Source organism: Chiloscyllium plagiosum, unplaced genomic scaffold (assembly GCF_037043375.1).
Source record: "Chiloscyllium plagiosum isolate Xiang-an unplaced genomic scaffold, Cpla_swu_hap1 HiC_scaffold_34, whole genome shotgun sequence".
Lineage (NCBI taxonomy): Eukaryota > Metazoa > Chordata > Chondrichthyes > Orectolobiformes > Hemiscylliidae > Chiloscyllium > Chiloscyllium plagiosum.
This window is the reverse complement of record NW_028270172.1, coordinates 28360390-28372913: the sequence shown is the minus strand read 5'-3', so window position 1 is coordinate 28372913 and position 12524 is coordinate 28360390.

Sequence of the window (12524 nt, the reverse complement as noted above, 5' to 3'; positions counted from 1 at the left end):
TTACCAAAGTGAATCACCTCACACTTACCTACATTGAACTCCATTTGCCACCTTTCTGCCCAGCTCTGCAGCTTATCTATGTCCCGCTGTAACCTGACACATCCTTCCTCACTGTAAACAACTCCACCGACTTTCGTATCATCCGCAAACTTGCTCACCCAACCTTCTAGCCCCTCCTCCAGGTCATTTATAAAAATGACAAAACAGCAATGGTCCCAAAACAGATCCTTGCGGAACACCGCTAGTAACTGTGGATCAATAGACAAAGTCTTTTCCCTGGGGTTGGGGAGTCCAGAACTAGAGGGCATAGGTTTCGGGTGAGAGGGGAAAGATATAAAAGAGACCTAAGGGGCAACCTTTTCACGTAGAGAATGGTACGTGTATGGAATGAGCTGCGAGAGGATGTGGTGGAGGCTGGTACAGTTGCAACATTTAAGAGGCATTTGGATAGGTATATGAATAGGAAGGGTTTGGAGGGATATGGGCCGAGTGCTGGCAGGTGGGACTAGATTTGGTTGGGATATCTGGTCAACATGGACGGGTTGGACCCAAGGGTCTGTTTCCGTGCTGTACATCTCTATGACTCTATGACTCTATCTCAAGCAAAATAATCACCAGATTGTTAAATGCGAAGAATAATTTCTGAATTATAAATTAACAGCTGAAACTTATCAAAGCCATTGAAACTTTGAAGTTGTAAGCAAACACTTGGAAGTTTGCAAGGATTCCATATAATGCTTTGTTGAGGTCATTTGATGAAATTGTGTTCAACAGTAAAAGACTTATTTGGAAAGATCCAGACATAGCTGTGGAAAGGAAATTGAGCTGTGCAAGCTAAAGCTGTTGAATTATTTTCTTCTATTGTAGTAATGCCTTGTGTCATATGATAACAATAAATCTGGTATAGTTTCCATTTTTAACTCCATCTCCAATATTCTTTTACAGTCAAAAATATCATTGCTGACAGTCAAAACTAAGGAATCCTGTCTCCCTGAAAAGATTGTTTTGTAAGGTTCAATTGATGTTACTAAATTTGCTACTTCAAACAACTTTAGGTCCATCAATGGTTTTCTGAATTTACCAAGTGGAAATATATGTTTCTTGGAGATTTGTGCAATACAGGGAAAGCCAGCATTTGTTACCTATCTCTCATTGTCTCTTGAAGCAAATGACTTGCACAGTGATTTCAGAGAATGGTTAAATGTCAACCATATTGCTGTAAGCATGGAGTTGCACGTGGAATGGGCCAAGTAAGGGTGACAGGGCATTAGTGAATTAAATGGGGTTTTACCACAAACAATGGTAAATTGACAGTCACCATTACTGAACCTAATTTCCAATTCCAGAGTTTATTAATTAAATGTTTAAATTTCACCAGTTATCATGGTGGGATTTGAACCACGTCCCTGAAGTATGATGGGTCCAAATCATCACCGGCAAGGTGAGAGCTTCAATTTCCTGTGCTGACTTAAATCAGATAGTGATTAGAACATTACAAGTGGTCTCTGTGCCTCATCTGTTCAGGATCAGGCTCAACTTTAATGCTGCCTACATGCAATGCAAATTTCCAGATGAACAATGGTGATTTGGATAAGTAGCTGGAAGGCAGCCAAGAATTGTATCTTCGCAGAAACTCCAAAACGCTGTCTTTTTTCTTCATGCCTTAACTATATCCATTTGCTTTAATTATGTGTAAGTCTTATGCATTACTTGCCATTAATAACAGCATTGAGGATTGGTTATTAGCTTTCTCAGCTTGTTACTCCATGCAGGTACAGTTTTGGAAAATTTTGCAAATAATTTAATTAACTCTGAAAGGAACATGTTAAAAGTGCGTATATATTGACTCGTGAAAAGGCCAGTTACAAACTAATTGTTACTGTTACTGGAGGACAAGTCAAATCATTGCGTGAAACCTGACCTGATAAATCATACTTTATTTTTGCTCCTTGTTTACTCTGCTGGTAACTTATTTACAAGAGATTATCAATATACTTTTAAGAAAAGAACATCCAAGTTCATTACAGATAAAGGAAAAAAAATGCATTTTACAGCATATAAGAATTATTTGAAATGGCCTTGTTACAAATATCAGAAATATAGATTTGACCCTTCCTCAGTTAACAGCAACTTGCAGATATTTGAATTCGGTGAAGTGCCATCCTGTTTACATTTTAGAGTTTCTTCTTCAGAGAACATGGCTGGAGATGGTTTTATTTTCAGCAAACTTGGAAATTCCCTCAATGCTTTCGTTCTGACTCACTTGGGAAAATGCAATAATGTTTGAGCTCCACTACTCCCCCCCGTAGCCACAAAAGTCAATGAGTTAATCAGATTACCTCAATTTACCTGTCTGATAGAATCAAGTTAACACAAACACTGACACAGGTTCCTATATTTAACAAGAACTGCTACATCTCAAATAAATAAGTTCTAGCTGCTCGTAAACAAAATGCTGAACTATCAATCTACAACTGCTAGTTGGAATACTAACCCTCCTTTTAAAATCTCCATGTACACAGCTAGACAAACAAACAAACAAACCCCATTGAGCCCTGGCAGCACTTGGCACCTGCATGTTTAACCTGAGCTTGCACAGCAAGAACTTCAGTGTGAGTCTACTGCGGCATTTGAGCAATACACGGTTTCTATCAATGCTGCAATGGAAGTCAATACATTGGGTAGCAGGTGCTTTATCATGGTTAGGTTGGAAAATGTTTTCTTGGAATTGGCTGTGACTTCCACACTGGAAAGGATAAAATCCAACCTCCTCGCAACACCTGTATCAAGTTGTTGTCAGACCCCTCCCTTATCTTCATTGGCATAAAGCTTCTGATGTGTATGCCCATGATGAGACACTCTAATGAAGTCCTCATCTGAGCTCTGTGCAGCATAAAGCCTGGTGACTCATCATGTGCTCACCCTGCCTATGAGGTGCTCCATCAGTGGTCTCTCTCTCTCTAATGAGAGAGCAGCCCTATGGTCTGGTATGACTATGATGACTTAACATGCGGTGATAAGCAGAGTTGGTGACTATGAGTGTCAGATTATGTGTTGGTGTTTCTTTCTCACAGGCGTATTCTTCCTTTGGGCCTTCATTCTCAGGCACCCACTGGCTAGCCAGATAGATGTTCATGTGCCTCCGGAAGCATAAATGCACAACAGGAAATTTAGAGTGAGGGAAGATCGGGGTAAGTGGAAAGTTACAGATGCCTGAACACAACATTGTCAGACTGACGTTCAAGCCAGACTCGAATCAGTTAAGTGAAACCTCTCTGAAATTCTTCTAACATGTTTACGTTCTTTCTTAAATAAGGCAACGAAAACTGTACACAACAATGCCATGTAAAACTGTACCAAAACATCCTTATTGTTATATTCCATTCTGCTAATGATATAAAAATGTTCCATTTGCCATCCTAATGAATTGGTATACCTACAAAATAAGTTTTTGTGATTCATATGCTGGGACATTCCAAAGCCCCTGTACCCCAGGTTCTGCAACCTCTTTCCATTTAACTGCTATACTGATGTTCTGTTGTTCCTTTCAAAGTGATACGTTCACGGTTACTTACTATTGGGCAAATTGCTATTGCCTCTCCTCAAGGTCCCACAAAGACAGAGGACAGTCTCAGTGAATGTGTTGCAATGTGTTTGTGTAATGTAACTATTAAAACTGCATATGTAGTAGTATAGGCCATCTCAGTCTCTTGCAGAGATCTACAACTTCACAGATGCCACTCTTCAGCCAAATTGATTCACACCACATGATACCTAAAAATGATTGGAGACACCGGATACTGCAAAGGCTATGAGCCCTGACAACATTTTGACAATAGTACTGAAGACGTGTGCTTGAGAACTTGCTGAGCCTGTAGCCAAGTTGCTCCAGTACAGCTGCAACACCACATCTGCCTGACAATTAGGAAAATTGCCCAATTATGTCCTTTACACAAAAAAGCAAGACAAATCCGCCAGGCCAGTTATAGCCCCATCTTTCTACTCTCAATCATCAGTTAAGTAATGGAAGGCATCATTAACAGAGTTATCAATTAGTACTTGCTCAGCAATAACCTGCTCAGTCACCCCCAGTTTGGGTTCCACCAGGACCACTCAGCTCCTGACCTCATTACAGCCTTGGTACAAACATGGACAAAAGAGCTGATCTCCCAAAAATGAGAGTGACTACCCTTGACATCAAGGCCACATTTGACTGCACGTGGCACCAAGGAACCCTGGCATAACTGGAGTCAATGGGAATCAGAGGGAAAACATTCCAATGTTTAGAGTCATAATTGCCACAAAGGGTTACTGGAGGTTAGTCATCTCAACTCCAGGATATCTCCCCTCTCCAAATCCTACACTAAGTCCTTGAATGGTTCATTTGAGTAGCAGGAGACTTTTACTCTAGCTTGCTCTTCCATTGTTTAGATTTTTATTTGCTGTGAAACAACTCCACATGTTGGAGCCAGAATGTACCTCATCTTCAAGAGATGTAAGTTAACTTTAAGAAGTGCAAATTATCTTTAAGTGGTGCTAGCTTGACACAACCCTGGGTCTATTAATAAGCAAGTGACCATTCAGTACTAGATGTTGATGATAATCATGGAAATTATTATGAAAATGCCTAATTTCAATTTTTCCTATATTTCAGGAATGCAACGTTTAAGTTGGGAATTAAAGTGTTAAATTGAAGGTAAGTGGAGGGGAGAAAAAAAAACCTGAGTTTGGGCGATTGATAAACAAACTTAGAGTAATGGTTCCATTGTATACTTAAGAATTAGAAGCAACGGAGCTATAAAGCAGCAGGTTGGCCCATTTAGGTGGGGACCTGAAGACAGTCAGTCTGAGGAGAATTGGTCTGACTTTGTTAGCGATGTGAATTATTCATTTAATTCCCAAGATGAAAGAAGCATGGAAGTACAGCTTATAAAGAGAAGTTCTAAAAGCATCTATGCATATTTCAGAAGATTAGGTTGGGAAATGTGGATGAAGGGTTTGAATCTCTATCTGGGACATCACATTGGTACCATGCTACCATGGGGATAGGCTGCAGGGGAGATAGTCTATTGTTTTGGGTTTAACTATATATTTTTGAACAGACAGAGGCAGAGAGAGAGAGAGAGAGAAAGATGCCAGCAATTTGTGCTAGAAAACAGCTGAGACCAATTCATAGAACCTATACAGTCTGGAAGCAGGTCATTTAGCTCATCAAGTCCATACTGACCCTCTGAAGAACATCCCACCTAGACCCACCTCCCTGTCCCATCCCTATAACCCTGCATTCCCTATGGCTAATATACCTAGCTTGCACATATCTAGACACTATAGGCATTTTAGCATGACCAATCCACCTAACCTGCACATCTTTGAACTGTAGGAGGAAACTGGAGAACTCAGAGGAAACCCACGCAGACATGGGGAGAATGTATTAACTCCACAGTCACCTGAGAGTGGAATCAACCCAGGCCCCTGGCACTGTGAGACTGCAGTATCTGAAGAAAGGTTACGCCTGAAATATCAACTTGTCCACCTCCTGATGCTACCTGGCTTGCTGTGTTCTACTGTACTAACTACTGAGCCATTGTGCTGCCAATAAATGCAATTAATTGCAAATGGCTATCAGAAACAAGGATATTTTCTGATTCTTGAGTCACTAAGCAAGAAGGCAATAATCCCAAGCTAGAGCAAGGATGTCCATAATTGTGAGGTCTTTAATGAGAATCAGTTGATTGATTGGCTGCATGCTAAGGATGGAATTATGCCGTGGAAATCTCATACCTTGGAGTATCACAGAACATGGAAGGTAATCAAAGTGAATTCCTGAGAGCTGTGGCACACTTTATTTCTGGGAGAAGTGGGAATAAATAAGGAAACTGGGTGAAATTAAAAATAGAATAGGATGGGGTATGATCATTTTTTGTGTTTGTAGAATAAATGTTTAAGGAATTATGTCATGTTAAAAATGATTTTATTTAGTGTACATTTTTGATTTAAGCATACCACCTTGTGGCATTGTAAGTTTTTTGGTAATTACTGGTAATATGTTTTTGTAATTTGCCACCCAGGTAAATAGTGCGGTGAAGAAGGCATATGGCGTACTGGCTTTTATTGGTAGAGGAATTGAGTTCCGGAGTCCTGAGGTCATGTTGCAGTTGTATAAGACTCTGGTGCAGCCGCATCTGGAGTATTGTGTGCAGTTTTGGTCGCCATACTATAGGAAGGATGTGGAGGCACTGGAATGGGTGCAGAGGAGGTTTACCAGGATGTTGCCTGGTATGGTAGGAAGATCGTATGAGGAAAGGCTGAGGCACTTGGGGCTGTTTTCATTGGAGAAAAGAAGGTTTAGGGGTGACTTGATAGAGGTGTACAAGATGATTAGGAGTTTAGATAGGGTTGACCATGAGAACCTTTTTCCACGTATGGAGTCAGCTATTACGAGGGAGCATAGCTTTAAATTAAGGGGTGGTAGGTATAGGACAAATGTTAGGGGTAGATTCTTTACTCAGCGAGTTGTGAGTTCATGGAATGCCCTGTCAGTAGCAGTGGTGGACTCTCCCTCTTTATGGGCTTTTAAACGGGCATTGGATAGGCATATGGAGGATAGTGGGCTAGTGTAGGTTAGGTGGGCTTGGATCGGCGCAACATCGAGGGCCAAAGGGCCTGTACTGCACTGTATTTTTCTATGTTCTATGTTAATAATCAGATAATAAGTGTAAATTTAATTTTCAAATCTTAATCGTCTTCTTCAAACCTATAACAAAATGAACACACAGAACAAAGGTTTCATGCTATTTGCAACATTTTAACTGGGAATTATACATCGATCCCCATGCTGGCCACTGGGCTGTTTTGAAATCTTTAGTTTAAGATGTTTAACAGCTGTCGCACAAAGTTCATTACCAGTGCATCCACAAAATTTTAAGAAGCTTTGAATAGGTAAATTATCCTGGTTATATACAGATAATGAAAAATATCACATATTGGATGATAGAAATCAGAGCATGAATTAACTTCAATACAATCTGTCATGTAAAGGGTCAAATTCCAGAAAATCAGTCTGAGGGACATGAGGGAGACAGATTGAGTGGAAGATGTTCATTAATACATAGCTGAGGAATAATGGAATACCATCAAAGATGTCCTGTGGAGTCTGAAAGGCAATTACATACCTATGAACCCACTAGTAACATGAATGGCTCCAAATTGACTTACAGATGTTTTGCAGTCAATTGAGTTGGAAAAATTAATTTTGCAAGCGCTGACAATAAATTCTTTTTTCATCCATCATCTGTTAAAGCACAAACGTAAACAGATGTTCTTGACTGAACATAAGCAGAAGCAGTAAACAAAAATCACATACATTTTAAGGGCAGCAGTAGAATATTCGCATCCTCAAGTCTCATACTTTGCATTGTCTCATATTTCTCCCCCTTTTCTTTCAGTCATCCTTTTGTCAACCTTGCTGGTCTATTAAGCTTTACAGAATTGTGAGCTTTTTTTTTAACTTGATGCCATAGTTACATTCCTTAGTTAGCCATGAATGGTTCATCCTTCCCGTAGAACGGAAAGTTTGGAGAGGAAAAGCTGGCTATTTAAGAATTGTAGATAACACTGACTTTGCAACTATTAAAATTGACTCCTCATTTATGTTGTGGTAACAATGACTCTACCACACCAAGAGGACAACATTTCTGAAAGTGGTGCATCCCTGTACAAAGGATGAAAGCATTGTTACTGGAAGAACATGAGCATAGCCAGGTAAATCTACCCTGCCAACTATCCCTCTAGAATCATTGTTAGCAAAAGGCTACCAAAAGCTATAAGCACCTCACGGATCTTTGACCCAATGAATCATTGGCTTGAGTCATGAGGAGCCACGATGGAAAACATTTCCACCAAAAACTGGCTCCAGTGATGTCATTGCTCTCATTGTAACAACAGGAATCATGCCAAGATTATCGTTAGATAGAAGGGGGTCTTTACCTTTTGCACTGAAGCTAAGATGACCTGCACGGACTCAAAACATACCAGAAATGTGCTTAGAGCTATTAGAGTTATCGATGAGGAGCTGAAAGCAACATTTGAGACACATAAGAAAAGTATAAGATAGTTTAGATACAGGAGTAGAATTAGTCCAATTGGCCCATCCAGTCTGCGCCACCATTCAATCATAGCTGATATGTTTCTCAACCCTATTCTCCATTCTCTCCTGTAATCCTCGATCCCCTTACTATTCAAAAACTTATTTATCTGTGTCTTAAATACAGTTAATGACTTGGCCACTACAGCGGCAATGATTTCCACAGATTGACTACCCTCTAGATGAAGAATTTCCTCCTCCTCTCAGTTCTAAAGGGTCATCCCTTCACTCTGAGGCTGTGCCCTCGGATCTTAATCTTTCCTACTCGAAGAAACATCTTCTCCATGACCACTCTACCCAGACCTCTCAATACTCTGCAAGCTTCAATGGGATCCCCGCATATCTTTCTAAACTGCACTGAGTACAGATCTCAATCATTCCTCATATAACAAGCTCTTCATCCCCGAGATCATAATTCGAGCCATACTATGACATGCCAGCAGCTGACTATCAGCCAAGGACTGATCTTCAATTGCAAGCCGTGAATAAAAAGGACTTTGACAAGATTTCCAAAGACCTCTATGTAGTCCTACATCAGCAAGAATAGGGGAAATAATCAGCAAAAATAAGTAATCTTTTGCTTGTGTTCTTCTCACAGATATGTCTGACAAAGCTGTGTAAGATATAAACGCGAAGTCAGAGAATAAGATGAGTAGTCAGCATCTGATTACTGAACTTTTCAAATGGGAAGTGCAGTGACATCTGTTATAGCAGAATATTAATCAAAGCCAAAATCATCTATTATTTTATTAGGGCATTCAACATGAAAAAGCCGATCTTAAACTTAACTGTAACCTCTCGCACCCTACCTTTCCTCACTCACAGAAAAAGACATGTTTCATTTGGAGTGAAGCAAAAGTGTTGAAAATCTGAAATAGGAACATTACCTTTTTCAGAAAGTATCCACTCTGGCGTTACCAATCTTGTCTCAGTATACAGCTCGACCATTGAAAATATTTAAGGCAGCTTCAAACTCCATTTTAACAGAGTTCAGGGAACCCAACCAGTCAAAGAAGGTGAGTAGTGTTGGATCCGTGCCTAACTAGCAAGCTTCCACACTCCTCACCACAACCCTAACCACCAAACATGTCCAACTCTCATCCCAGTCTGATAACAACACCTCCCCATCTGTAAATCCCCCATCTCTGCTCTCTGAACCCCAATCACTGATCTCTATCCAGCACCACCAACCCTACACCCCCACAGCTGCCAGCAGGACCTTTAGGCTCTGACAGAAGTGAGTTTGGAGGTGGATGGATGCTGAGTGTTTGTGCCAATGGCCAACTGTGACTTCACACCAATCTGAGGGTCATTTTCCTGAAGGTGGAATCAGAGTCAGTGGCAGCTAGCCAATCAATGATAATTCAAAGGCCCATCAAGGCTAGCTTTGAACATTTATTGAACAGCCTGTCCAAAATGCTGATAGCAATGCTTGCTCAAAATGGCAGCAGTGTCTCTCCCCCTCTAATCTGAACTTCAGTCTGCTACTTCTTTAGTGCTAGAGGGCCTCACATTGCCGATTCTCCGTAATTGGGTGGCAGGCCCATCTGCTGGCCATTATTTGGCCAATTCAGTGACTGCAGGATGACTGTTTCCCACAAATGACTCGTGGCCCCATGTGATTCCATTGTTGGGATTCCAATCTAAAGAACAAAATGCGGTCTCCCATCTCTTATGTCCCCTGAACTCTTCCACTCACAATTACACTTGAAACTTCCTGACCTCTTTCTACCCACCACTTCCCTGCCATCACGATATCTAGCCAAAACAGGGACTAACCCTATCTGCTCCTGGGCTGTAGAGGGTTCTGCCAAATGGCTTGCCCAGCTGAGATCTAAACCCATCAACCAGGTTGGTGTCTGGGTTGGAAACATGAGAAATAACATTTGCACACCACTGGGTTAAAACTCTATGGTGGAGGGAAATCTGGAAAAGTATTTTACATTCCCCAGCTCGGAATGTTTTCAGTAGGATTGAGGAGTGTAAACAAGTGCCCAGTCCAGCACCAACCCACCACCCCTTAGATCTCCCTCACAATATGGTACGTGGGCAGGCACTGAGATCTTGCAGCTGCGGGCTTATTCTGTACTTATGGGAAACATTCTGTTCAAGGCAAACTTAATTTAACACAGAATCAATCTTCCATCTGCATGAGTCAGTGAATGATCTTCTCCTTTTTGTGGGTAGCATAAAATCTGTCCAAGGTGGCTGTAAAAAGTGTGTGGGGTGTCTTAGTCTCATATTTAACCTGCAGGGGCTCATCTTCAAACTTCTTTCCATTTTTTTCATGAATGCCTGATAATTTTATAATTCGGCTTTGAGAATGACTCCACAATACAAGCCAAATTCTTTACTTTGCTGAGGAAATCCATCCACTAATTTTAGTCTGCACCATTGTTTTTGTCACAATTTCTTGCAGTAGCCATCTTGCATCTGAGGAGACATAGACTGTCCTTTCCCAATGGGGTTAAGTATTGGCAGACACTGACCAGATTTCCAGTCCGTGAACTTATTGCTAATGGAAAAGTTTGAAGTAAACACCATGTCATTTGTCAGAAATGCTGTTTTTGGATTTAAGAATTATAAATGAGCTAAACCTTGGTATTTAAAAAAAAAACATTTTATTCAAATTTGTGAAGAGAAATATTCAAACACAAGAAACATGAATGCGCCAATTGACGTGTTGAGCTGGCTTTAGGGGGAGGCAATGATTTTGTGGTAATATAACTGAACTAGCAATCTAGAACTCCGAGGATAATGTGCTGGGACATGGGTTTGTATCCCACCATGGCAAATGGTGAAATTTGGATTCAATAAAGACCTGGAATAAAACATTGAGCAGACATTGACCATTTAAACACTGTTGATTGTTGTAAAAACTTGCCAGATTCACTAATGCCCCTTAGGGAAGGAAATCTGCTATCTTTCCCTTGTATGGCCTACATGTGGTTTCAAACCCCCAGCAATAAATTTGACTCTTAACTGCCTCTGTGCAGTTAGGGATGGGCAACAAATGTTGGCCTACTGATGCCTGGATCCCATGAATTAATTTTAAAAACACTCCTTTTCATAAATCCAACATTATTGGCATAGCAAGAAGGTTTTTTTTAGCAAGGAACACAGCTCCACAGAACACAAAAACCATATTGTGAGGGAGATCTAAGGGGTGGTGGGTTGGTGCTGGACTGGGCACTAGTTTACACTCCTCAATCCTACTCAAAAGCAAAGTTTTTGATGTGGAGCTCAACAACAGTCACCTTGTAAATCTCATTTGTTAATGGGATGTGAAGTCATTCAGAATACTAATGATGTTTTTGGAGTCAATTAGATTAAATAGGGTGCGAGTTGCTCTGATGATTGATCATGGATCTCAAATTTACCAAGGCATCTGGTGGCTCCTTTTTGTCATTTATGTAAATGATTTGGATATGAATATAACAGGTATGGTTAGTAAGTTTGCAGATGACACCAAGAGGAGTGGACAGTGAAGGAGGTTATCTCAGAGTATAAAGGGCCCTTGATCAGATGGGCCAATGCGCTGAGGAGTGGTAGATGGAGTTTAATTTAGATAAATGAGAGGTGCTGCATTTTGGAAAGGCAAATCAGGGTAGGACTTATACACTTAATGGTATGGTCCTAGGGAGTGCTGCTGAACAAAGAGGCCTCAGGTGCAGGTTCATATTTCCTTGAAGGTGGAGTCACAGGTAGATAGGATAGTGAAGAAGGTGTTTGGTATGCTTGCATTTATTGTGCAGTGTATTCAGTTTTGGAGTTGGGATGTCATGTTAAGACTGTACAGAACATTGGTTAGGCCATTTTTGGAAAACTGAGTGCAATTCTGGTCTACCTTCTTTAGGAAAGATCTTATTAAACTTGAAAGGGTGCAGAAAAGATTTACAAGCATGTTGCTGAGGTCGGAGGGTTTGAGCAATAGCGAGGTGCTGAATAGGCGGGGCTATTTTCCTGGGAGCATTGGCGGTTAAGGGGTGACCTTATAGAGGTTTATAAAATTATGGGGGTCATGGATAGGGTGAATAGCCAAGGCTTTTTCCCAGAGTGGGGGAGTTCAAAACTGGAGGGCATAGATTTAAGGTGAGAGGGGAACAATATAAAATGGACTTAAGAGACAACTTTTTTCACACAGAGGGTGGTGCGTGTATGGAACGAACTGCCAGAGGAAGTGATGAACACAAATACAATTTAAATGTCGATGGTAGCCATGACATGGAGGTGCTGGTGTTGAACTGGTGTGGACAAGGTCAGGAATCACATGACACCAGGTTATAGTCCAACAGGTTTATTTGAAATAATAAGCTTTCAGAATGCTGCTACTTTGTTTGTCAACTTCAACCTAAAAGTGTGCCAACTGAATATGATGAAT